The following is a 23716-nucleotide window of genomic DNA, read 5'->3' as shown; positions in this document are numbered from 1 at the left end:
AGTATAAATATTTCTAAAGCCGCTTGCAAATCAAAACAATAAAATGACTCCTTCTAATTGCAGGCTTCAAAAACGTTTTCCCTCTGCATAGGAAACTAGTATAGAGGGAGAACTAGGCTAGAAATCTCTTCCCCTGGAATCCAGCTTTCTATATGAAGGAACTTTTATTTATTCATTTGCTTCTTCTATGGAGGGAAAACAATCATGTGAACCCTGTCCACCACTGCAGTGCAAAGAGGTGTACTCTAGAAAGGTGCTGTTTATGGGAACCAAATCTCAGAGTTTTAACCAAATGTATATTGGTTATATTTTATCCAACAACATTTTCCCTTTTGAATCTCACCCCACCTCCCACCACATACATAAACACACTCTCCTCCCAGAAAAACCAGCCAAAAGCTGTTAACATACAGTAAGAGCATTAGCCTTCAAGAAGATCAGGAGGAAATGTCTTGTTGAGCCAAATACTGCTCATGGGACCTGCATTGCCAACCCCTGTTGCAGTTAGTTTTGAAAAATATTCATTAGTGTTCTCTGGGCTGCATTTTAAACAACTTAGCTAAAATTTGTTGTTTCGTACCATATTGTAAATGCTACCCTAAATGTACAGATTAATTCAGTCAACCCTATGACTGAAGGGTCCTATGCCTTTTAAATCTGTGTGGAATTGAGAAGGACACAGCTCAATTCAATTCCTTTATTAATAATAATAATAATAATAATAATAATAATAATAATAATAATTCGATTTCTATACCGCCCTTCCAAAAATGGCTCATGGCGGTTTACACAGAGAAATAATAAATAAATAAGATGGCTCCCTGTCCCCAAAGGGCTCACATTCTAAAAACAAGCTAGACACCAGCAACAGTCACTGGAAGTACTGTGCTGGGGGTGGAGAGGGCCAGTTACTCTCCCCCTGCTAAATAAAGAAAATCACCACGGTAAAAGGTGCCTCTTTGCCCAGTTAGCAGGGGCAGGCCTAGTTAGCAGGGGCAGTTATATTACGATCACAGTTTTATTACGATCACAGACCAGCACAGCACACAGCTCAGCTTGCAGCTCCTAAGGCTCAGCAAAACTTCCCTTATATTATTGCCTTATATTATATTATTATATTATTGCTCTTTCTGCACAGATCCCTGTGCTGCTCTTCCAGGTGCAGGCTCTGCAAGAGAGGAAACAGCAGGATGGAAGCTTTCATTGATTCCTGCTTGCCAGATTATGGGCTCCATTGGGTCTGCTTTGGCAGGAAAGAGGCAATCTCTTCCTCCCTGTCCCTTTCAAAGGGTTAAGAAGGAATAAAAGAGAAAGCCCAATCACAGCTCATGGCTGAGATTCTTGGGGAGGCTGGCCTCAGGAATACTCTTCAGCTTCCTCTGGCCTTTTATGTACTAATGTATAATTATTTATTAATAGATATATGCCCTGCCTTTCAAATATATTTTCCTAGGGAGCTTACAGAACAAGAATTAACATATTATAAAGTACAAAGAACTATAATAAAGATTATAATGATAAAGCAGCAGATAAAAAGAAACTGCAGATAATAAAGCATAAACCAATCCAATTTGAGGACAAAGAGCTTCTTAAAAATCCGGGTATAATTAAAAAAAGTATTTTCCCAGCCGCTGAAAATAATACAGTGTAGGCACCAGGTAAACATCCCAAGAGTATTCCATTAGTGGGGCACCATACATTCCATTGATGGGATGCCGCCACCAAGAAGATCCCACTGCAACTCATTTGGCAGGAGCACCCAAGTAAGAGCCTTTAATTATGACCAAAGTGATAAAAGCTGATATAAAAGCAGATGATTCAAGTAGGAACATAGGAAGTTGCCTTATACTGAGTCAGACCATTGGGCCATCTAGCTCAGTATTGTCTACACAGACTGGCAGTGGCTTCTCCCAGTTTGCAAACAAGAGTCTCTCAGGAATCTCATCTCCTTTCTTGGAGATGTCAGGGAGGGAACTTGGAACCTTCTGCATCCAAGCATGCAGATGCTCTTCCCAGAGCAGCCCCATTGCCTAAGGGGAATATCTTACAGTGCTTACATGTAGTCTCCTATTCAAATGCAAACTAGGGCTGACCCTGCTTAGCAAAGGGCACAGTTCTCACTTGCTACCACAAGACCAGCTCACCTCCCTGGAGATCAGCTTACCTCCCTAAAGCAGGGGTTCCCAACAGGAGGTACTGTACCGCTAGGTGTACTAGAAGGGCTCCCAGGGGGTACTCAGAGCCCTCCTGGCGCTGAATAAACACAAATATAAATGTTGCAGTTATGAGAGAAACTACTGCAATCACTGGCTCACATTTAGATTAAGATACTCATAAGCAGTTTTATTGGCATTAATGGGAAAGGTTTACCTGTCCTATTAATTTTAATTAGTACCTGTACACACACACGCACACACACACACACAGAGTCTCTATGGGGTACTTGAGTCAAAGGTTTGTGACAGAAGGGGTATACTTGTTTTCAAAGGTTGGAAACCCTGGTCTATAGATTCCAGATTCAACATTCTAGCCATTGCATCACTGGTTCTTACCGTTCAAAGAGCTGTTCTAATTGGCACTTCTAGCTACTTGTAATTATTGGGACAAAAGTAACTTTTTGTTGCAGAGTTTTGCAGATTTGCAGTCTCAATGAAGGCAGAAGCATTTTGGCCAGCTCAAAAGGTGAGTTCAGGGCAAGTGAACTTGATTCTTCCAGATCCAGCAAATTCAGGCAACAGATGCAGAATGATTCTGTCATTTATGGATGGCACTATGAGCATGCATTTTAATCTTAGGCCAACATTAGCATGAATATATAAATAGACTCAGAAATCATGTAAGCAAAATTACCATTTGATTACTGGTTTCCTGGCGAAGACTGCATCCAGAGCAGCAGTGTTATCACATTTCATTGCAGTTTTGTCCCTCACCGTTACAGTACTAATCTTTGCATATTTTTCTTCCAGAATCGTAGGCTCAAGTTTCATTATGTAAGTTAACACCACATTTATACAATTGCACCTGCGCAGCCATGCACCTGCTATCTACTATGTGGCCCACTAAATGCAGTTATCATAATGTGCATTATTAGTCATGCTCAACAACTTGTTGTGCATGACTATATTTGGAATTGGTCCATGGTGGCTCAAAGATAACTAGAGTGGACAGTGTACATGATTAGCTAAGGACAAAACTAAAATGAAATGTACTGCGAACAGAGTGTTAATAGGGGCACACTGTTGGTCTATCTGTATTTTAAACCCAGTAGTACCAGATTTATAGCAGTACTATAGAAACAGTGGCTGACATGCAGAGCAAGCATGCACCAGTGAGAGGCCAGCCTAACCAGAAAATATGTCTCTGAGGGTTGCAGAGGCCCCAGAGATATACGTTGGGTGGCACAGAGGGCTTCCAGGGGAAGGAAGGGTGTCAAAAATTGATGCTTCCTTACTGCACCAGTGCAGTTAGTTGGGAATTTTTCTTAGCCTGTTCTCTTGCTACACTGGTGCAACTTTGCTCTGTATGTCAGACAGTTTCTAACAGATTTGATAATAGTGGTTGTGGTGATGAAGCCTTTTTCTTTATTATATTTATACCACAACTTCCTTCCAAGGATCCCAGGGTGGCATAGGTGGTTCTCTTTCCCCATTTTATCCTCATAATAACCCTAGGAGGTAGACTAGGCTAAAATAGATTAGTGGCCCTAGGTTCCTGGCAGTACCACCTAATGGCACAGCAGGAAAATGACTTGACTAGCAAGCCAGAGGTGTTCGAATCCCCACTGGTATATTTCCCAGACTATGGATATAGGAAGATGCTGAAAGGCATCATCTCATACTGGAGCCAGCGTGGAGTAGTGGTTAGAGTGCTGGACTAGGACCGGGGAGACCCGAGTCCGAATCCCCATTCAAATATGATACTAGCTGGGTGACTCTGGGCCAATCACTTCTCTCTCAGCCTAACCTACTTTACAGGGTTGTTGTGAGGAGAAACCTATGTAGTACACCGCTCTGGGCTCCTTGGAGGAAGAGCAGGCTATAAAATGCAAAATAATAGTAATACTGCGCGGTAGGGTTGTGCACGGATCCGGTGGTTCCACCAGTCCGACGACAGTGGGGGTGGCTCTTTAAGGGCGGGGGAGGGTGCACTTACCCCTCCTGCTGCTTTTCCCCCACCAGCACTCTGTTATTTTCCAAACCCGATTTTGGGGGTTTTAATCGCTTTTTAATTTGTTTTAGCTCTTTACTGTTTCAGTGGTGTGTTTTAATTGTAAACCGCCCTGAGCCATTTTGGAAGGACGGTATACAAATCAAATCAAATCAATAAATAAAATTGATGGGGTGGCAGCATACCTCCCTGCTGCCCCTCTCCCTGTTGTTGGCCAGAAATGCGGAAGTATAGTCTGTGCGTACACGGTGTGCGTGTGATGGTGGGCACACGTGCAGACTATACTTCCGCATTTCCGGCCAACAACAGGAGAAGGGGCAGCAGGGAGGTATGCTGCCTCCCCATTAATTTTGGAAAATAACGGAGCACTGGCGGGGGGACAGGGGCAGGAGGGGTACGTTCACCCTCCCCTGCCCTTAAAGAGCCACACACACCCAGCGTCGGACTGCAGCTCCATGGTTCTGTGCACATCCCCACTGCGTGGGAGATGGCAATGGTAAACCCCTCCTGTATTCTACCAAAGATAACCACATGGCTCAGTGGTTTCCAGGAGTTGACACCAGCTTGACAGCACACTTTAGGTTCCTGACCAAATTAGCTTCATGGTCAAGTGGGCATTTGAACCCCAGCCTTCCTGGCAGAACCTTTAATCTGACACTAGGCACTACACCACAGTGGTTCTCTCTATGGTCGGCTTCCTATGGCCGTCTGCCATTCACAAAGGGGTAGAGCATTTGGAAGAGCCTTTATATGTCACTGGCGGAAATGTTTCAGATCCTAGAGAAGGGCAGTAGGACCGAAGCAAATAAGGCGAGATCAAGAAGGGGCCCAGAAAGGGGGTTGTTGGGGGCCTGAGAAAACAACAGGTCAGTTGAACTGTAGGAGGGGAGAGTTATGAAAAGAGGATTTGAATGGGGAATTGCCAGAAATAATAGGAGAAAGAGTCCAGGGGAAGAATTTTGCAAAGCAACAGGAAACCAGGTAAGACAGGATGAGCAGAGAACACAGATATACATGGCCAGAAAGTACAGAGGTGAGGAAGGGTGAAATTCACATCTCAAAATCTGAAGTAACCAGGCCTCTTGTTTTAATCTATCTATCTATCTATCTATCTATCTATCTATCTATCTATCTATCTATCTATCTATCTATCTATCTAACACATTTTTATACCGCCCTATATGCAAGTACCTGGGCAGTTCACCCTTGTTTCTTCTGATCTCCAACCCTTGATAATTTATTACTTCGTACAGATGAAAGGATTACCAATGCACAATTCTTTTTCAAGTTCCTTGGCTAGAAACAGCAAAGAAAATGTCAACAATCTACTCCCACTCCTAGAGCTTTGTGGCACCAAAGGCAAAGCACTGTTAACTTTAAAGAGACCTGAATCAGACTATAGGTTTATATCAACAGAAGACAAACTTTTAAAAAGAAATTTGAAGCTAGAGTTCTAAGCTTTTAAGGTTAGCTGCATCAGCATATCACTGATATAATCACCTTAAACTGTTACCAGAGATTGCACTCAGACTAAGCTACATCACAAACTGCTTTGCATTACCACCCAGTGACTTTGGAAGGTGCACTTAAAAATGCTACTTTCTAAAGCTTTCCATAATTCCCTTAAAGATGAAAATGGTTCTGAGCAATATATTTTGCTTTATGCTGATGACATATTGCTTTTTATTTTGGTTAGCATTCCTTACCTGATTTGACTTCTCTGTCTCATAACCATGGCTAAACTTCTAGCTGGAAAATTAATTTGATTAAATCCAGTGCTTGACCTTGTCAACTAGTGTCCCTAGACAGCTCTTTACAAACTATTACTTTGTGAAGCTTTCTAAGTGTTTTGCCTGTATAGGAATATTTATATTTTCTACTATGTTGTCTGTCCTCAACCAGCACAAATTCTCTCAAATAATTTCTTAATTAAGAATTGATTTAGTGAGATGGGCTTGTATCCCTTTCAGATCATGAGTTATCTGCTTTAAAATATATTTATCTCCTGAATGAGTTAAATCGTTTTACTTCTACCTTCTATGAACCCAAACATACTTGTTTGGAAGTTAGGTCCATTCAAATCAACAGAATAAGAGGTGCTAATCTCTAAGGAACTACATTGCACACACCTATATTGGTTCTTTACCAGCTTAACTATCATGGCTTCCTAGGAATGGTAGTTTGGTGAGGGTGTTGCAGGTTACTTCCTGGAGATAATTAGCTACGACCCCGCTCACACCCAAGACTGGTCCAGAGAGCCAGCGTGGTGTAGTGGTTAGAGTGCTGGACTAGGACCAGGGAGACCCAAGTTCACATCCCCACTCAGCCATAATACTAGCTGGGTGACTCTGGGCCAATCACTTCTCTCTGAGCCTAGCCTACTTCACAGGGTTGTTGTGCAAGAGAAACTTAAGTATGTAGTACACCGCTCTGGGCTCCTTGGAGGAAGAGCAGGATATAAATGTAATAATAATGATGATGATGATGATAATGTTATTATTAAAAACCAGTCAATAACACCTGTCTGACTGTGTAAAATAATAATAATAAAATTTCCAGGGTTCCTGGGTGAGGGAAAGACTATTAAACTGGTTGAAATCGGTTATGTACTTGCACTCCAAGGGCATCTTCCAGAGGGGTAACCATAATAATCTGTAACAAAAAGATCACTTCACTGCTACACGATTATACTGTACTGATACTAATTTTTCTTTTAAAGGTGATTCTCTTGTTCTTTATTGGGTTTCAGAGATTACTTGTAAGGCGATCTGGGATCCTGTTGTTGGAAGGAGCAACTTAGGATATGATGCACTTGGATCCAGTCAAGTATATGGAAAATACACTGAGGTTATTATCACAGGCAGAGATCATAGAGAAAGGCAAAAGAATGGACAGAATTGAAAGAGTTATGTATGTAAGTCTAGGGGTTTGGGCATGCCCAGTGGAACATTTTACTCTTTTTCCCTTTCAAGGGCAGACTCCTATGACAAATCACAAACTTAAAAAAACAAACTTGTCTCAGTTTCAAAAGTAGTGTGCCATGAAGCATGAGGGAAGCTGTTGTTTGAGGAACACAATTTCCAAGCTCCTTAAGTTAAAAGGAATTAGCTGTGCACTTCTTTGGATCCAGGCTAATATTTATTCAGATTAGATTTTTCTCCACTCAGATAATGAATTTATAATATAACCTGTACTTAATCAATCATTAGGTTTCATGTCTAAATTAATTATTTTTAAAACACCTGCTTTAATTTATTCTACAAATGTATTTGAATTTCCTTTAATTTCAACTCATTTTGATTTTTTCATGTCAAAAATCTGTTTTTGAGTCTAGTGAATCATGATACAGTCGTCCCATGCCAACCGTGAGGGTTCCGTTCTGGAAAAACCTTGCAATTGGCGAATTTGCAGTAAACAAGCAATAGGAAAGCATTAGAAAGAGGAGTTAGGGGAATCGCGGTCACGGAAGGGCTGAAAAATAATGTAAAAACCAGAATGAATCACCACCTTACCACCGAAAATCACCTCTGACCCCCAGAAATGACCTGCTCCCCCAAATCATCCCCAATCCCCTGAAAAATACCCCCTGATCCCCAGAAATGACTCCCTGACCCCCAGAAATAATCCCCGATGCCCAAAATTACCCCCAAACTCCAAAAATTTTTAAAAAATCAACAAATACACAGATATCCAAAATCATGGATACTCAGATCGCTGTTGGTGAGACCAGTGACAATCTTCTAGTCACAAATACTCAACTCCGCGATTGGGGAACCCGCGGTTGGAGAGTGGTGACTGTAAATTCAAGTTATTAATTTATTTTCCTCATTCTTTCCATAGCAATCTTTAAGAGGATTACTACTATCAAGACTAGTAGTAAGAAATGCCAGTCAGAGAGGGCAGTAGGGCGTCCTCCATTACCACCCCAACAGCATGTGATTATTTTTCAGGAGCACCTAATTACTTGCTAGCTGACTAGTTCTACACTAATGAGTTATAAACAGTATGCATGCCAAAGGCACCAATCCTCCCCCTTCTTTTTTTTTAAATAAAGGTGAATGTGCAGCCTGGCTTAATTACCATTGCTTGGGTTTGTAATGATAAACCATGGTTTGTGTTGACCAACACCATGGCTAAGCTCCTAGACATACAGCATGCAAACCATAATGGAGACCTGTTGGTCTGCTTTTGCTTCCTATCTGATCAGCATTCAGGTTCATACATTGCTTTGAGTACAGTCTTAATCTGCTGTGGCTCACAATATGTATTGTTATTTTAACTATTGTTATTACTTCTCTTTTTTTAATTGTCTACCACTCTGTGTATTTTTTAAACGGAGAAGTGTATTACAATATCCTAAATAAATATATTAATCAGTTCACTCCTGTCTCCATGGTGCAGAGGTGGAGCAGTCCTCTTGAGGCAGACCTATGGCCCTGTCTGAGGTCTGCCCATTGTCTGTGAGTTCAGACATAACAGCAAATCACAGCACAAATGATGGCTTGCAAACTGGCTTCAAATTGTAGTTTCAAATCTTGGTTTGTTGATCCCATACAAGCATGTCTCAAGGAGGCTTGGATGTGAACATTAAAACAAACCATGGTTTCATGTTTGAACCCAACAGGGGCTGTAGCTTAGCAGAGCGTCTGCTTTGCATGCAGAAGCTCTCAGGTTCACTTCTGGCATCTCTCCAGGTAGAGCTGGGAGAGACTTCTGCTTGAAACCTTGAAGAGCCACTGCCAGTTAGTGTAGACAATACTGGGCTAAATGGATCATGACTTGATATAAGGCAGCTTCCTGTGTTCCATGTGATATCTAAGCCCAGGCACTGTTATTATCACGAACGCTGTTAGAATAAATTGCAATTTAACATATAACATATATGGCTGAACCTTCAAATCTGACAGAAAATCTTTCTTTCCCCATAGAAATTGTTCCACCTGACTGAAATCTGAAACACTGCTGCTCTTCATAGAAGTTAAAATGGTAAAGGACAGTCACAGTTTGAAGGCTATATCACTATGAACTTGGCGGGTCTGGGTGACTAATCAGTTTCTTTGCTGTAGAGAGAACTATTTCCATTTCCTGCTTCATGTACTAGGACAATTATATTCCAGCAGCTGGCATTGAATATGGGCTGAAACCAGTTTTCAGTTTATTATGATGACTCTTTTGAATAGCACATTGCAGTCACTTGGGGTAGCAAAATATCTTAGGATGTCCCTCCTTGGAGGATTGTATAAGCCAAAACCAGCTCTTCAGAAATAACAGGGAATTAGCACAGTTTTCTCTAAATTATTTCTAAACCTTACAGAGGAACAAATATCGTTATGATATGCAGGTATGCATACAGTGAGGGAGCCCTAGCTCAATGGTACAGCACATGTTTTGCATGCAGACAATCCCAGGTTCATTCCTTGGCATCTCCAGTTGCAAAGATGTCAAGAAGCAGGACTAGCGAAGACTCCTGAGACCACGGAGGTCTGAGACCTTTGAGAGATACTGCCAGTCAGGGCAAGAAGTATTGGGCTAGATGGCCTCATGCATACAACTTATAATCTTCCCTGCATATATAATGGCTTTTATTCAACAGCTGATATCAATATAATTAAATGAGATAGAGAAGTACCTTTTCTTGCTTCCCATATATCCTGTGTAGAAATCCATCCATTTATTATTCAGTTTCATGGTCATTCATCAATATGTGATTTTATTAGAGAGCAAATGTAACTGTCAATTGCCACTGCTGTAAGTATTGGATATCTGGTGCTAGAGAAAGCAGGAATAATAAGCACAGGAAATATCAATATGGATTAATGTGAGGGCCATAGAGCTGAGGAATTATTCATTTGGGTTTGGTTGCATAATATATAGTAAAGTGAGATAAATTCGTGATTCAGATCTCATTGATCTAGCTGGAACTCACTGAAGATTGTGGCTAGGTTTTTGGCTTTGTTTCTTTGCAAGCTTCCCATTGGAAGCTTAATCATTTAATTCATTTGTTTGTAAAATTTCTATATTGCTCCATAGCAAATTTCTCTGAGTAGTTTCCCATAAAATACAGTAAAATCGATTTCAAAACCACCATATATATGTGAGAGAGGGATTAAAAACAAAACCTGCAGCTCAGAAACTGAGTAAGTTAAAAGCTCTTTGAAATTAAAAGGATTTTCACCTACCAACTGAAATCCAGTAGGAAGGGTGCCAAGCAAAACTCCCTGGGCAGGAAATTCTTCAGCTAGGGTGCTACTACTGAGAAGGCTGTAGATCTGGGGTGGCCAACCTGAGGCTCTCCAGCTGTTGATGACTACAACTCCCATCAACCCCAGCTGCAATTTATTGCAACTGGGAATGATGGGAGTTGTAGTCCACCAACAGCTGGAAAGCTTCAGATTAGCCACCCCAATTTAGTTATAAGATCCCTGATCTAGTTATTAAATCCCTGGCATGATGAGACGTGGTACAAAGGGATGCAAGGTGGGGAAGCTCTTGTGTGTCCCAGAACAGAAGATGCATATAAGATTCTTGATCTACAGCCTTCTCAGGAGATCAGGGATCTTCTCATGCAGGCAGTGGACCAACGTGGCCAGAGAAATGTGGCTGCCTCATCACACCATACTCCTTCTTTCATGCCAAGCCCAAAATATGTTGTATGAAGTTATTGGGACAGCTGGACTCTGGTGGGGCTGCAGGTAGGCAAGGAGGATCCTTAACTGTTATGGGAGTGAGCCAAGCCAGAGAAAGGAAGCTCCCAATACTGACAAGCTGCCAACATGATCCTTCATAGGGGACTGTGATCCCATTTAGATTACACTATTCACCAGTTACTCAGTTTAATACCCAGCCTTGTCTTATGGACTGAGCTTCAGTTTATTGGGCCTCATCCATTGCAGTCCCGGTTCCAGACAATGATTCAGGAATTTCATTGTTTTTTAGGATGTTAGACTAAGGGGCCATCCACCTAATGGTGCAATGGGGAAATGACTTGATTAGCAAGCCAGAGGTTGCTGGTTTGAATCCCCGCTGGTATGTTTCCCAGACTATGGGAAACACCTATATCAGGCAGCAGCGATATAGGAAGATGCTGAAAGGCATCATCTCATACTGCACAGGAGGAGGCAATGGTAAACCCCTCCTGTATTCTACCAAAGACAACCACAGGGCTCTGTGGTGGCCCGAGTCGACACCGACTCGACGGCACACTTTTACCTTTAGGATAAGGGAAGATATAACTCATCTACATATCGATGATACTACGCTCTATATCCCCTGACGTTCTTCCTCAGTGATTTAACTGAAACGCGAAAAATATTAGGGAACAGAAATTAATCCCCTGGCACCCACAAGGAAACTCAAATGGACATGAACCTTCTAGCACTACTTTCTAAAACCTACTTGGAAATAGGAGTGGAATCACTAACAAAATAGCCACCTTGCCAGATAATCCAGAAGAATATCAAAGTCAGTCAGTCAGTCAGAATATTAAAATCAGACACCTCTGAGAGGTCCAGGAGCATCAACAGGAACAAAAGTTACCTTCTCTGTCCCCCAGCAAAGATCATCCATCGGCACAACAAAGGCAGTTTATGTTCAAAAGTTAGCAGGGGTAACAAGAAAACTACAGTACAGCAAAGAAAACTACAATACAGCATGGAAAGTACATGCCTCATATTTTGCAAATTGATCACACTGCCACTAATTTCCATGAGGCTCCAGGCAGGAGCAATGATAAATGTATGAGCAGTTATTCTAACTGTAAGGACCCAAAATGGGTTCTAGATTTTGTTTTTCCTGATTTTGCAGAATCGGTGTCTCTTTATGTGTCATTTCCTAGTGTAGATAAAACGGTGGAAGCAAATGTACAAACTTTAGCAGCTAGCTTACTGACATTAAAATAATAATAATAATAATAATAATAATAATAATAATAATAATAATAATAATAATAATACTCCTAGACCTCATGGGCATGGCACTGAAGCTTGCAAGCCTAAAGGAGTTTGTATCCTAGAGTCTGAATCACTGTTAAACAGCTGGTTGTAGTGCTACCTAAATTATATGTTAAATAGAACTTGACTTATTTAGGAATATGCTTCTCACTCTTCCAACATGCAGCTTCTTTGTACCTCCAACTGCTATGCAAATGCCCTTGAATAAAAAATATCAGATCACAGTGTGTAGCCATCATTGTTCCTACATGTCCAACAAATCCTCATGATCTAGCAGATGCAAACTCTGTGCACAAAAACTCTGACAATAGTACCTGTTTTTTTTTAACCAACTGCTCCTGCTAGTGGCATTCTGAAGCATGCATTTTAACTTGCTGGTGTCAAAAAATCTATTGTCTGCTCTGCTATGGCATGAGGAAAAACCAGGGAGCAGGGAGAATTGACTGTGTTTACTGGTTTGCATTCTGGCTAACACTGCATGTGTGCTTCAAACAACAGTGCACATGCAACACTAGCCTTCATGCTAGTTCTTGTGCTTCCAAAGTGTGGCACACATGGGAAAGAGCACAACTATTTTGGAGCTCTCCACATACTCCAGAAGCACTCCGCTACAGCAGAACACATCCTGGACTCTCAAGGCCTTTCAAGGTCAACTGTACTTGCAAAGGGAAATGGAACTTGAGTTTCTAAAAAGAAACAGAATTTATTTTCCTACCCCAATTAACTGAACATTGGACTATGAGGATGGAGACTATCCCAATAGAAACAGTTTAGGACTTGACCTAACATTGGGCTGAGATGGAAATTACCTCAATAGAAGCAGTCAATGCATTTTGGGGTGGTTCTATACCGTCTCACTTTTTAATTAATAATAGAACTATCAGCCCCAGTGAGTGGCTGTACTTTTGGATTTGATGTGTACCAAGTGCCGGTGACATTGAGTCCTTTCTCACGATCTTGAGAGAGGGCTTGAGGGCAGATAGCGGGGAAGGCAGAAGAAGCTCACCTTCCCTGCAGATGATCCAGTTATGGGGTCTGGGTGTGCAGATCACGCGCTGCCATGGGCAGCATGCATCAGGTCAGGATGCATCATCCCGGCCCCTGAAAATCCCACAATGCATCATGCAAGTAATGCGGTGCATTCTGGGGATCTCCGCAACAATGGCCAAGCACCTGTCAGTCAGAGGCGGAACTAGGGAAAATAGCGCCTAGGGCAAGCACTGAAATTGCGCCCCTGTCCAGACAGGAATAATGGGACTTGTAGTCAACAATATCTGGAAATCTCTGTTAAAAGGAACACTGTACCATCTAGACATGGTTGTTGATTAAAACCTGAAAACATGAGCCATCTCTGTAAAAGACTTAGAACAACAGTCAGGAGTTATGCGAGGATTCCAAGTGTCATTTTCTCTGTCTCGTCTCATTCTTTTTAAAAAACATGACTTTGTCCTAGAGGATCACCTGCCCAAATAGCCACTAGCAAAATAGGGGGAAAAGAAGGTGGTGGTGGTGGGGTGTCTATAAACCAGTGAATGATTCCTGCCAACCTTTGTCTTATGATGACTGTTGGCTCATGATGGGGTATATGTGCATTCAACACACTAGTGCTTACTTTGACACCAAGAGGGAGGAGGATACATTAGTTTGCCACACTAGACAGAGGCATTTGCAACAGGAGCAGACAGCCAAGTTCTGCCAGGGCCAAAACCAGCCCCTGCCAGACTAAGAAATCATTGTAATTTGCCCCTTCCTGTCACAAGCAGTGTGCTGTTCTTTTATTATTGACTCTAACTCTCAGATATCCCAGTCATGAATGGAAAATTCAGGGTCAATTTACAAGAGACACATTTTCTACATGGAAGTTTCTTCTGTGCAGGTGTTGTGCAGAAACCCATGTGTAGTGACCGCCAGGGGCATAGCAAGGTTGGAATGGGCCAAGATGAGATTTTAAAATGGGCCCCCAGACCCTCAAAGTCCAGGGCCTCCACACACTCCAGGCCCCCAAGGATTTATGTCTGATATTTCAAAATAAGTATGCTGCCTGGAAATACATTTCACTGAATACACACACACACACACACACACACACACACACACACACACACACACACACACTTCACAGTATATAGTGATATACATTGAGTACTATATATTTGTGCTACTTTTAATGCCTAGAACACAGTGTAGCAACGCTAATTATTAAAATGGCCCCCTCGCTGCAGGTTAGCAAAGGAGACTTTCAACCATGCAGGGTGAGCCTATGTTTGTTTTTTCAGAATTCTGAACAAATTCAGTAAAGTTTGATTCCGGGAGGTTTTTCACAGGAGGCTTTTAAAGCCCTTTAACACACATCTCCTCTGGAATGGAGGTGCTGCATTCACATGTTGGCCAGATTTACCCTGAAGTCCCTGCAAGTTATTGGAGAGCAGTTCACACACAAGAAAAATAAAATAAAATAAAAGCACAACACATGCTTCACAGTTCTCACGGAGGCCTCTCTGGAAGCCCCACCCACCCGCCAATCAGCTGAGAGGCGGGGAGAGAAAGCTCTGCAGTTTGCAGGCCGCTCTCATCCTAGGCCTCGTTGCCGATCCTAGGCCCGAGCTGGAGGCAAGTGGCTGAAGGGCCCTGGGGCTGGGCAGGTGGGCAGTGGGGTGGGGGTGGCAGGAACTGGCGTGGCACCCCCTCCTCAGTGGCGCCTAGGGCACGTGCCCTGCCTGCCCCCCCAGTTCCACCTATGCTGCCAGTGCTTCACACTGGTTGAAAGCAGCCAGCACTGACGCACTGTAAGGTAAACGGGGTTAAGGGAGCGCTTACTCCCCTAAGCTCGTTTAAGAGCTGAGATTCTTAGCTGGGTTTGCTGCCAAGGCACCACAGGGAGCTGTTTGACTCCTGGTGGTTCCCACAGGCATGAGAACAGCCTTAGCGTCTGGGAAGGGCAAAACTAGAAATGCAGTGATTTGCATGGAGGCACTACATTTATGCAACCAGGGACAGCATTTCACCATAACAGACAAGGATTAAAAGATGAGCCCACATGGCACAGGTTTGATATTTAGCAATAGCAATAAGATGCTCCACTCCTCATGCACAAACCCAAAGAGGTGTGGAGGGCTCTGGTTGAAGACCAATATGTATTTTGAAAAACTGTAGAGGTCATATGACAGCACCACTATAGAATGCTCAAAGAAACCAATGAAATTGGGTACCATTACCTGTTGCCACTAAAAGGTATACCTCTGTGAAGGATTCCATTCAGATATGCAGGCTCCCACCTGTAAATAACCCCTCACTATTGCATAACTACATAATAGTTTCATAACCCGGGTAGAAATGTTATAGGGAAATGTAAAAGAAATTGTAGTGGCTTTCCTACAGGCTTTTTCACATGAATGATTTGGTAATTCTTAATTTTGTTGGCACCTATATTGTTTGCCCTTCAGCTTGGCATCAACCTCTGCACGCGAACACACACACACATGCATACACGCACACACAGATAGTCCAGAAAAGGAATATATGAGGGGTGCAAAGAATGTGCATAAACATGAAGCAATGAGCCCATCTTCAGTGCTATAAAGAAGAGCTGTAAAAGCAAAGCCAGAGAGATATGATTTGTCTGATCTTATAACTAGAAATAATACTGACAGGAGCAAGAACACTGTAAATACTGGGGAAAGGACATGAAATATTTCTTTTTGCAGCTGGAGAAGGATCAACAGGGAAGGGAGATATAACACAGAGTCAACAAAGAAGATTATAAGATCACTTCAGAAAACAACAGGAGGGAGGGAGGATATGAAAATATTCCCTTTCTCTGGGGAATAGCAGAAAGTGTTAAAAACAGTTATGCGTTATGGACAGGTTCACATAAAACCTGGGAACTGAGGGAATATTAAAACAAATTCGGAAGATTTAGAATGCTGATATAGATATTCATATCGCCCAAATGGCTTTGTTAATTGTTTCCTGAGATCAGCATTTGTGAGGTTGCCACAGGGCGAATTGTGCAGTACATTAAATGTACTGACTTGTAGGGGATCCTTGCTGGTGAATTGCCAAGCATCATTAGTCATTTCCTAGCAATACTGTATCCCCTTAAGCATATGATAGTCATAGAGTATCCCCACATCATTATTTCCCCATAGGGATATGATAGTCCAGGGCAGTGATCTTCACTATTTTTCAAAAGTAGGCCACTTGGCAAAAATATTTCAATATGAGAGCCATTTCCCACTGTTCTGACCTCTGAACAATACTGTGCTTTTCTCAGTACTGGAAGGGCCCTTAAGAGAGACCAAGTTGTCTCTTAAGAGCTCTATAAGAGGTGTCCATGAATCAAATTTTGTGATTCAATTCAAGCTCAAATTGAACTCCAAAAACAAATTGATTTGTTGAAAACAGCCAGCTTGGCTGGCTGTCTCGACGAATCAACCTTGAATCACTCAAATCAATTCAAGTGATTTGAGCACCATTTTGAAGCCTGTTTTTCTGGGGAGAGCTAGAAAAACTGTCCTCAACATTTTTCCAGGGAGAGGGTCTACCAATTGCAGTTGGTGGGTAGACCAGCTCTCCACTCTGGACTTAGCATGTCGGGCTGCCTTGAAGGACTGGTCTACCTGGTCTTGCAATGTGCAATTTGAAAGATGTGCAGGCTGACGCACTAAGTTTTTGAGATATGCAATTTGGGAGATTGCAATTTGATTTGACCTTGAATCTATTTGGGTCACATTGGGGGTGATTTGGGATTCGACCTCAAATTGAATCACCCTCAAATGGCCTGATTTGGAGTAAAAGAGAATAACCTCCAATTCAGCACAAATAGATTTGGGCACCATTTTGAGGCCTCAGGGGACTGGTCTATCCTGGAACTCCTCTGCGTCAGACTTGGGGTTCATGACATTTCTAAGCTCTGAGGAAAGTTCTGGGAAGGACTACACATCCTAGCACTCAGTGCACACCTTCCAAGATGGTGCAGGGCTCAAGAGTTTCCCTTAAGGAAGCCCTGCTCTCCCCATGCTAGCAAAGCTGAGCATTGCACAGGGAGAATGGTAGCCTGCATGTTGCCAGGGGGACAGTGTAGAGTATTCCGTTTTGGACAAAGTGTCACACAGGCTGTATAAAAAATTAGTCAGAGGGCCTCACTTAGGGTTGATGGCAGCTGCTACTGGCCTCTTCCCTGACTGCAGCCTGGCCCCAGTGTGTATATAGGGTGAGCAATGGTATCAGAAATTTGTAAAGACCAATAGGAAAACACAGAGTTGTTCAAACTTGAATATTAATGAGACAGGAGCCAATTACAAGGCTTGCCATTATTTTAAGAAGGCGGAGCTTAAAATGTCCTGAATACCAATCAAAAGGCATTGTGCTGATTGACTCCTCAGGCAGCCGATCAGACTGCCCAGAGGACGGGGAAGTCATTTTTTAAGATATTTGTATTCTATTCAGTAATCATTTGCCGTTTGTTTGTTTGTTTGTTTGGACATTTGTCCCAAGGGGGATCCTGTAGAGAGTGTGCGGGAGGAGTTGAGAGGGAAAGGGAGTGAAAGGGAAGGGAAAAATTGAGTGTCACTGAATAAACCTTTAGTTAAATCTACTTAAGATTCCCTTGTGTGTAAACATGACTCAGAATAATCCAATCACCATTCTGGTTAGAGAGCAGGTAGACAGACTGGCTGGCTGTTGGCAAGTCTGATCTTTTGTAGGCTTCTTTATGTTTGTTTGGAAGGGAGGAATGCAACCTCTGCTTTCTCTCCCTTGCTGTCTCACCTGGTCTGATCTGTGTGCAAAGCATTATGGCCCATTCCCAGAATGATATGCCATAAAACATTGGAAAGATCAGCAAATTTTAAGTCTGGACTAAGTAAGTTAGAAAGTGGCATAAGAAGCCAGAAAGTTATTTTAGGGCATATGAATGGATTTATGAGTCCAAACTGCTTTTCAAATAATTGCAGAAGTGGCATTCCATGTGGGTGTGATGTATGTAGAGAAGGAATGGATTCAGTTGGATGGAAAATAATTTTGTAACCATGTGCACCACTCTGGGCTTCTTGGAGGAAGCACAGGCTCTACATGTAAAAGTAAATAAATCTATATAAGTCACAGGTAAAGCAGAGACCAGCTACAAAAGTGGAGAACAAATGCATTTTGAAATTGCAAGGGCAGCTCTGCCTGCCTATTTCAAAAATACATACACAAATAATTAGGGGTGTGTCCAAACCGGTCCGGAGGCCATTCTAAAGGCCTCTGGACTGCCGGACCGGTTCGGACCGGGCTGGTCCGGGTCCGGGTGGGGGGTATTTCTTTAAGGGCGGGAGGGCTTGCTTACCCCTCCCGCCTCTTTGCCCCCGCCAGAGGCCGTATTTAACAGAGTAACGGGGGCGCTGGAAACCAGACGCCCCCGCCGCCCCCCCCGCCCCGCCGTGAGCAGATTAAAGGAACTACCACTGCCGCCGCTGTCGCCCGCCCGCCCTCCCTCCCAGCCGCCCGCCCACCCGAGTCCTCACCCGATGGCTGCTTTAACCAAAGAGAGGAGCTCGCGAACAGAGCTCCTCTCGCTTTGAAGTCCTGCAGGTGACTGAAGGAGACATGCTTTGCGTGTGCGCATGCGCACACCACAAGGCATGCTGATTGCCGGAGGCCCGGTCTACCCGCCGGGAAAAGGCCGGGTAGACCGGGCCTCCAAGGCCGGGTAGACTGGGCCTCCGATCGCCGGAGGCCCGGTCTACCCGGCCTTTTCCCGGCGGGTATACTGGGCCTCCGGCGAGCGGCGTGCCTTGTGGTGTGCGCATGCGCATGCGCACGCGCAAAGCCTGCCTCCTTCAGTCGCCTGCAGGACTTCAAAGCGAGAGGAGCTCTGTTCGCGAGCTCCTCTCTTTGGTTAAAGCAGCCATCGGGTGAGGACTCGGGCGGGCGGGTGGCTGGGAGGGAGGGCTGGCGGGCGGGCGACAGCGGCGGCAGTGGTAGTTCCTTTAATCTGCTCGTGGCGGGGCGGGTGGGGCGGCTGGTTTCCAGCGCCACCGTTACTCTGTTAAATACGGCCTCTGGTGGGGGCAAAGAGGCGGGAGGGGTAAGCAAGCCCTCCCCACCCTAAAAGGAAGGCCCCCCTTCGGTGCCGGTCCGGACTGCTCCGGACCATGCACATCCCTACAAATAATAGAAAAACTACAGGTTTTTCAATTATGCTTGCTGAAGCTGAACCATCTCTTATAACTTAGAGGACACTATGAGAAGCAAACATGCATGAGGACACCTTCTCCCTACTCAATGCCTGCTGAATAGCTGGGTGCCAATCTCTGCCCACCTTGGATGCCCACCACTTAGCTGGAGTGTCCATCCTAGCAAGCAACACTTTCTTTCTTTCTTTCTTTCTTTCTTTCTTTCTTTCTTTCTTTCTTTCTTTCTTATAAAAATCACTTCCTTAATCCTTGCCCAATGAACCATAACCCCCAGTGGACATATTAATGTTACAGATACTGGCCACAATCCAGAGAAAAACCTTGTTAGCTCTCTGCATTACAAATTGATTTTTAAAATCATTTTCCTTCCAACTGAATCCATTCCTTTTCTACACCCCACCCACATGGAATGCCACTTCTGCAATTATTTGAAAAGCAGTTTGGACTCATAAATCCATGTATATGCTCTAAAATAACTTTCTGGCTTATTATGCCAGTTTTTAGCCACCTAATGGCACAGTGGGGAAGTAACTTGCCTAGAGAGCAAGAAGTTGCTGGTTTGAATTCCTGCTGGTATGTTTCCCAGACTTTGGAAAACACCTATATTGGGCAGTAGCAATATAGGAAAGAAGCTGAAAGCCATAATCTCATACTGCATGGGAGATGGCAATGGTAAACCCCTCCTGCATTCTACCAAAGAAAACTAGATGGCTTTGTGGTCATCAGGAGTTGACACCGACTCGATGACACTACCTTTACCTTTATGCCATTTTCTAATCTAATTAATCCAATCTTTCAGTTTGCTGATCCTTCCAATCATTTATGGCATGTTATTTTTTGAATGGGCCAAAATGCTTTGCATACAGATCAGATCAGAGAGCAAGGGAGATAAAGCAGAGGTTGCATTCTTCCCCTCCAAACAAAGAAGCCAGCAAAAGATCAGACTTATCAACAGCCAGCCAGCCAGCCTACCTGCTATCTAACCAAAATGGTGATTGGATTCTTCTGCGTAGCTAAAGGAAAAATATTTCCCCACCCTCTGGGCACTCTGATTGGATGCCTGAGGAGTCAGCCAACCTCGTCCCTCTCTGATTGGTGATTAGGGCAATCCTAGGACCACCCACTTTGCAAACAAAATTGGCTCCTGTCTTATTATAATTAATATTTTAAAAGATCTGAGGCTTTTCATTTATTCTTTGAGGTTGATGCTTCCATCATACACCTCACAACTTTTAAAGCAGCAGCAGGCTGCAGGCAAGAGCAGCAGGGAACAACAGAAGGAGGCAGTAGGCACACGAAACGCAGGCAGAGTCATGGCTGACTGAGAAATGTAAGGTGAGTGCTGCCCACTTTGTCCATAGATAAGATCTGCCCTGACTGTATAGTTGTACACCCATTGGTTGTTTGCAGACATTCAAACCAATGTGTGTAAGTTTGGACATTATGGTGTCTGAAATTATGTACATTTATTCTACCCAGATTGAATGTCTCCAGAGCTCTGCTGTTGATACATATGTGTACCAATCTGTGGACCACTTAGCTTGATGCACATACAGGCCACTGGGCTTCCCATTGAAGACCTGACACAGCCTCTTCCTCCACCCACACAACTGATTGCTTGAATGCTTATTTATACAACTGATGCTACCTTTGGGGCTGAACCACTTCCATCTCAGTCCCACCTCGAAAAAAATTCCACCTCTAGCTTCCAACGCTATTAGGAAGTATAATGTCTTTTCAAATGTGTAGGTTCTTACTTTGTCAGCTAATGTTCCTGATTTGTGTCCCCCCAGTTTTTAGGATTCTGGTACTGGTGCATTATGTAGAGTGGCTGGCTGGCAAGAAGTCCCCTTTCTGCCAAGAGAGTTGGCCTTATGAGATGGTCTGAGCTGAACTGATACGAAGTGATGAATTAGATTCTGCTGTCAGAACTTCCTCCAGACACAATGGAATGCATCTACTATTTTGTATTACTTTCTACTATATGGTATCGTCATTCTCATAGGGTGCTCTGAACAGCATGTAGTGCAGTATTCATCATTGTAAGGCCCAGGGCCCAATGGCAACCCCCAGCAATCTTACGTGTAGCTCCCTGACTAACTGTTTATTGGGCATGTGGGTAGCTTCAGCCAAAGCTGAATATTCTGCACAACCCCCCTGACACCATGCAGAGGTGACCACTACATGCTGCCCAGCACCAGGGGCTCTTTTAAGGGAAAGGGGCCCTCTTGAACCCCTGCATAATCTTAGAGGGCAAGTTCAAGTTTATTATGATCCATGATCAAATCAGAACTACATAAAACAATAATAAACACATACATAAATCAAAATAACGCATTTACCTTTCAGACATCGAACCTGATAAACCCTCACATGCTTTTATATTCAATAATTACATTCCAACTTAGAACCCTTTGCAATCTTTTAGCAGACTCTATGTAGTAACACTCAGGAAAATGTGGTAACACTTAGAAGGCATGCAAGATGGTGCAAGGAATAGCCCTTCCTAGCACTTTCCTCCTAGAGCTCTAGAGGACTCCATCTCTAAGAACATAAGAACAGCCCTGCTGGATCAGGCACAAGGCCCATCTAGTCCAGCATCTTGTTTCACACAGTGGCCCACCAGATGCCTCTGGGGAGCCCACAGGCAAGAGTTATGTGCACGCCCTCTCTCCTGCTGTTGCTCCCCTGCAACTGGTATTGAGAGGCATTGTGCCTCTGAGGTTGGGGATCGCCCACAGCCACCAGACTAGTAGCCATTGATAGACTGTCCACCATGAATCTGTCAAAGCACCTTTTAAAGCCATCCAAGCTGGTGGCCATCACCATATCTATTAAAGGACCCTCCCAGAACTAAGAAAAGCACTGTATTGTGTGGAAGTCAGCACAGTGGGAAATAGCTCTCACATTGAAGGGTTTTTTGGTGGGTTTTTTTTTTTTTGCCAAAGTGGCCCACACTTGAAAAATAGTGAAGATCACTGTTGTAGTGGGCCAATACAAAAGTTGCTTTTCATAGAACTACCCTTCCCTTCCAGGATAAACAGCTAGTGTTATTGCATTAGTGGGCCAATACAAAAGTTGCTTTTCATAGAACCACCCTTTCTTTCCGGGATAAATAGCTAGTGTTATTGCATTGCCTAACCAAACCTCAGCTTCATTTCTACATTGCTAATAGTTTCCAGTTAGGTGGGTGGGTGGATTGTGTGTCACATTGATATTGGTTTCTTGTTAACAACTTCAATTATGAATCTGTTTTAAAAGTACAAAAACGATCTCTTGCCATGACCAAATTAATTTCTTTGCACTTGTGTATTTCCCATCACGAGGCTTCAAAGAAGCATGTCACAGTGTTAGTGCCACAGTGCCAGGTGGTGAATTCCTCAGAATGTTAGCCTCAGGCCCCATTTTCATCTCTTGCTCTTGTTGCCCAAGCAGAGTTCTGTTCTGTCAGACAGATGAAACTGCAGCCAATTCTATGGCTGTTGAATAACAGGAAATTTGGGACATTCAAAATGGGATTTCTTGTATAATTTGGCAATATGGCAGAATCTGAACAAATGAGCAATGTGAACTATTGTTTGGTTGCTAAATGTGGTACATGTTCCATTTGTAGTGCTTGAGTTATCTAGGAAGGAAAATTATTTAGAAACCTCATTAGAGGTGATTTATTTATCAGCCAAACTGTGTTGAAATGCTTTGCTTCTAAAAATTCAGACCTAAATAGGCTCTTGATTAAAAATGTATACTTGTATGAAATGTAAAATAATAAGTTGAATTCTTAATCCACCTACACTAGAGTCTAGTTTATTAAACACAAACAGCATAAACCACTCATGTGTCCTCTGAAGTAGGTCCTACTGACCAACATGTTGTCTAGTGAAATGAAGGAGGTTCTGAACTGCCTGTGCCATTGTGAATGCCAAAACACCCATTGATGCTCTTCTCCAAATACTTAAACTGGCACAATCACACTTCTGTGACACTACTTACATTGGGATAAGTTGGACTAGCTTAAGTATTTGTGCTACGCAAAAGTGTTGTTGCTCCAGACTGCTAGCATTTTTTAGACACTTGAAGCAGCTCAGCTGCCCATGTTTCACTGTGTAACATTTCATCTACAGCTGAGCTTACTCCAGGGAAGTGGACGTCCAGCTGGTCTCTTATGCATTATAGTCCTACTGTGTATCACTTCTGGTGACCAGCAGTTTCAGGAGTTGAGTTGAGTTGAGTTGAGTTTAATATCCCCCCACTCCCGGAAGTTTTCAATTTTTTAAAAAAGGATTTACAGTGAAACAAAGCTAAAGGCTTTTAAAGCTAAAGGGACAAAGCTAAAGGGACAAAATTAAAACCAGCAAGTTAATAAAAATGCTATTGCCAGACATTATAATATAAAACATTAATTAAAATAATAAAACAGACAAC

The 23716-nt window shown here is 43.1% G+C and overlaps 1 long non-coding RNA gene across 4 annotated transcripts in view; it reads left to right on the top strand.

Annotated features, from left to right (window-relative positions):
• The window catches only part of LOC128322809 (uncharacterized), a 35362-nt gene extending 12293 nt beyond the window's left edge, over positions 1 to 23069 (top strand). The window contains exons 1-5 of one of the 4 annotated variants that reach the window (XR_008306010.1): positions 908 to 2990; positions 6917 to 7081; positions 9096 to 9153; positions 20496 to 20629; positions 21088 to 23069. This is a non-coding gene — a long non-coding RNA (uncharacterized LOC128322809). Of the gene's footprint in view, positions 1 to 907; positions 2991 to 4533; positions 5634 to 6916; positions 7082 to 9095; positions 12322 to 20495; positions 20630 to 21087 lie in introns of those variants that run through there. The other 3 variants (XR_008306012.1, XR_008306009.1, XR_008306011.1) reach the window with 3 other exon arrangements.
• The last annotated feature ends 647 nt before the right edge of the window (positions 23070 to 23716 follow it).

The sequence above is a fragment of the Hemicordylus capensis genome, chromosome 4 (genome assembly GCF_027244095.1).
Source record: "Hemicordylus capensis ecotype Gifberg chromosome 4, rHemCap1.1.pri, whole genome shotgun sequence".
Taxonomy (NCBI): Eukaryota; Metazoa; Chordata; class Lepidosauria; order Squamata; family Cordylidae; genus Hemicordylus; species Hemicordylus capensis.
The sequence above is the reverse complement of the archived record's forward strand: the minus strand, read 5'-3'. Positions and strand labels throughout refer to the sequence as shown.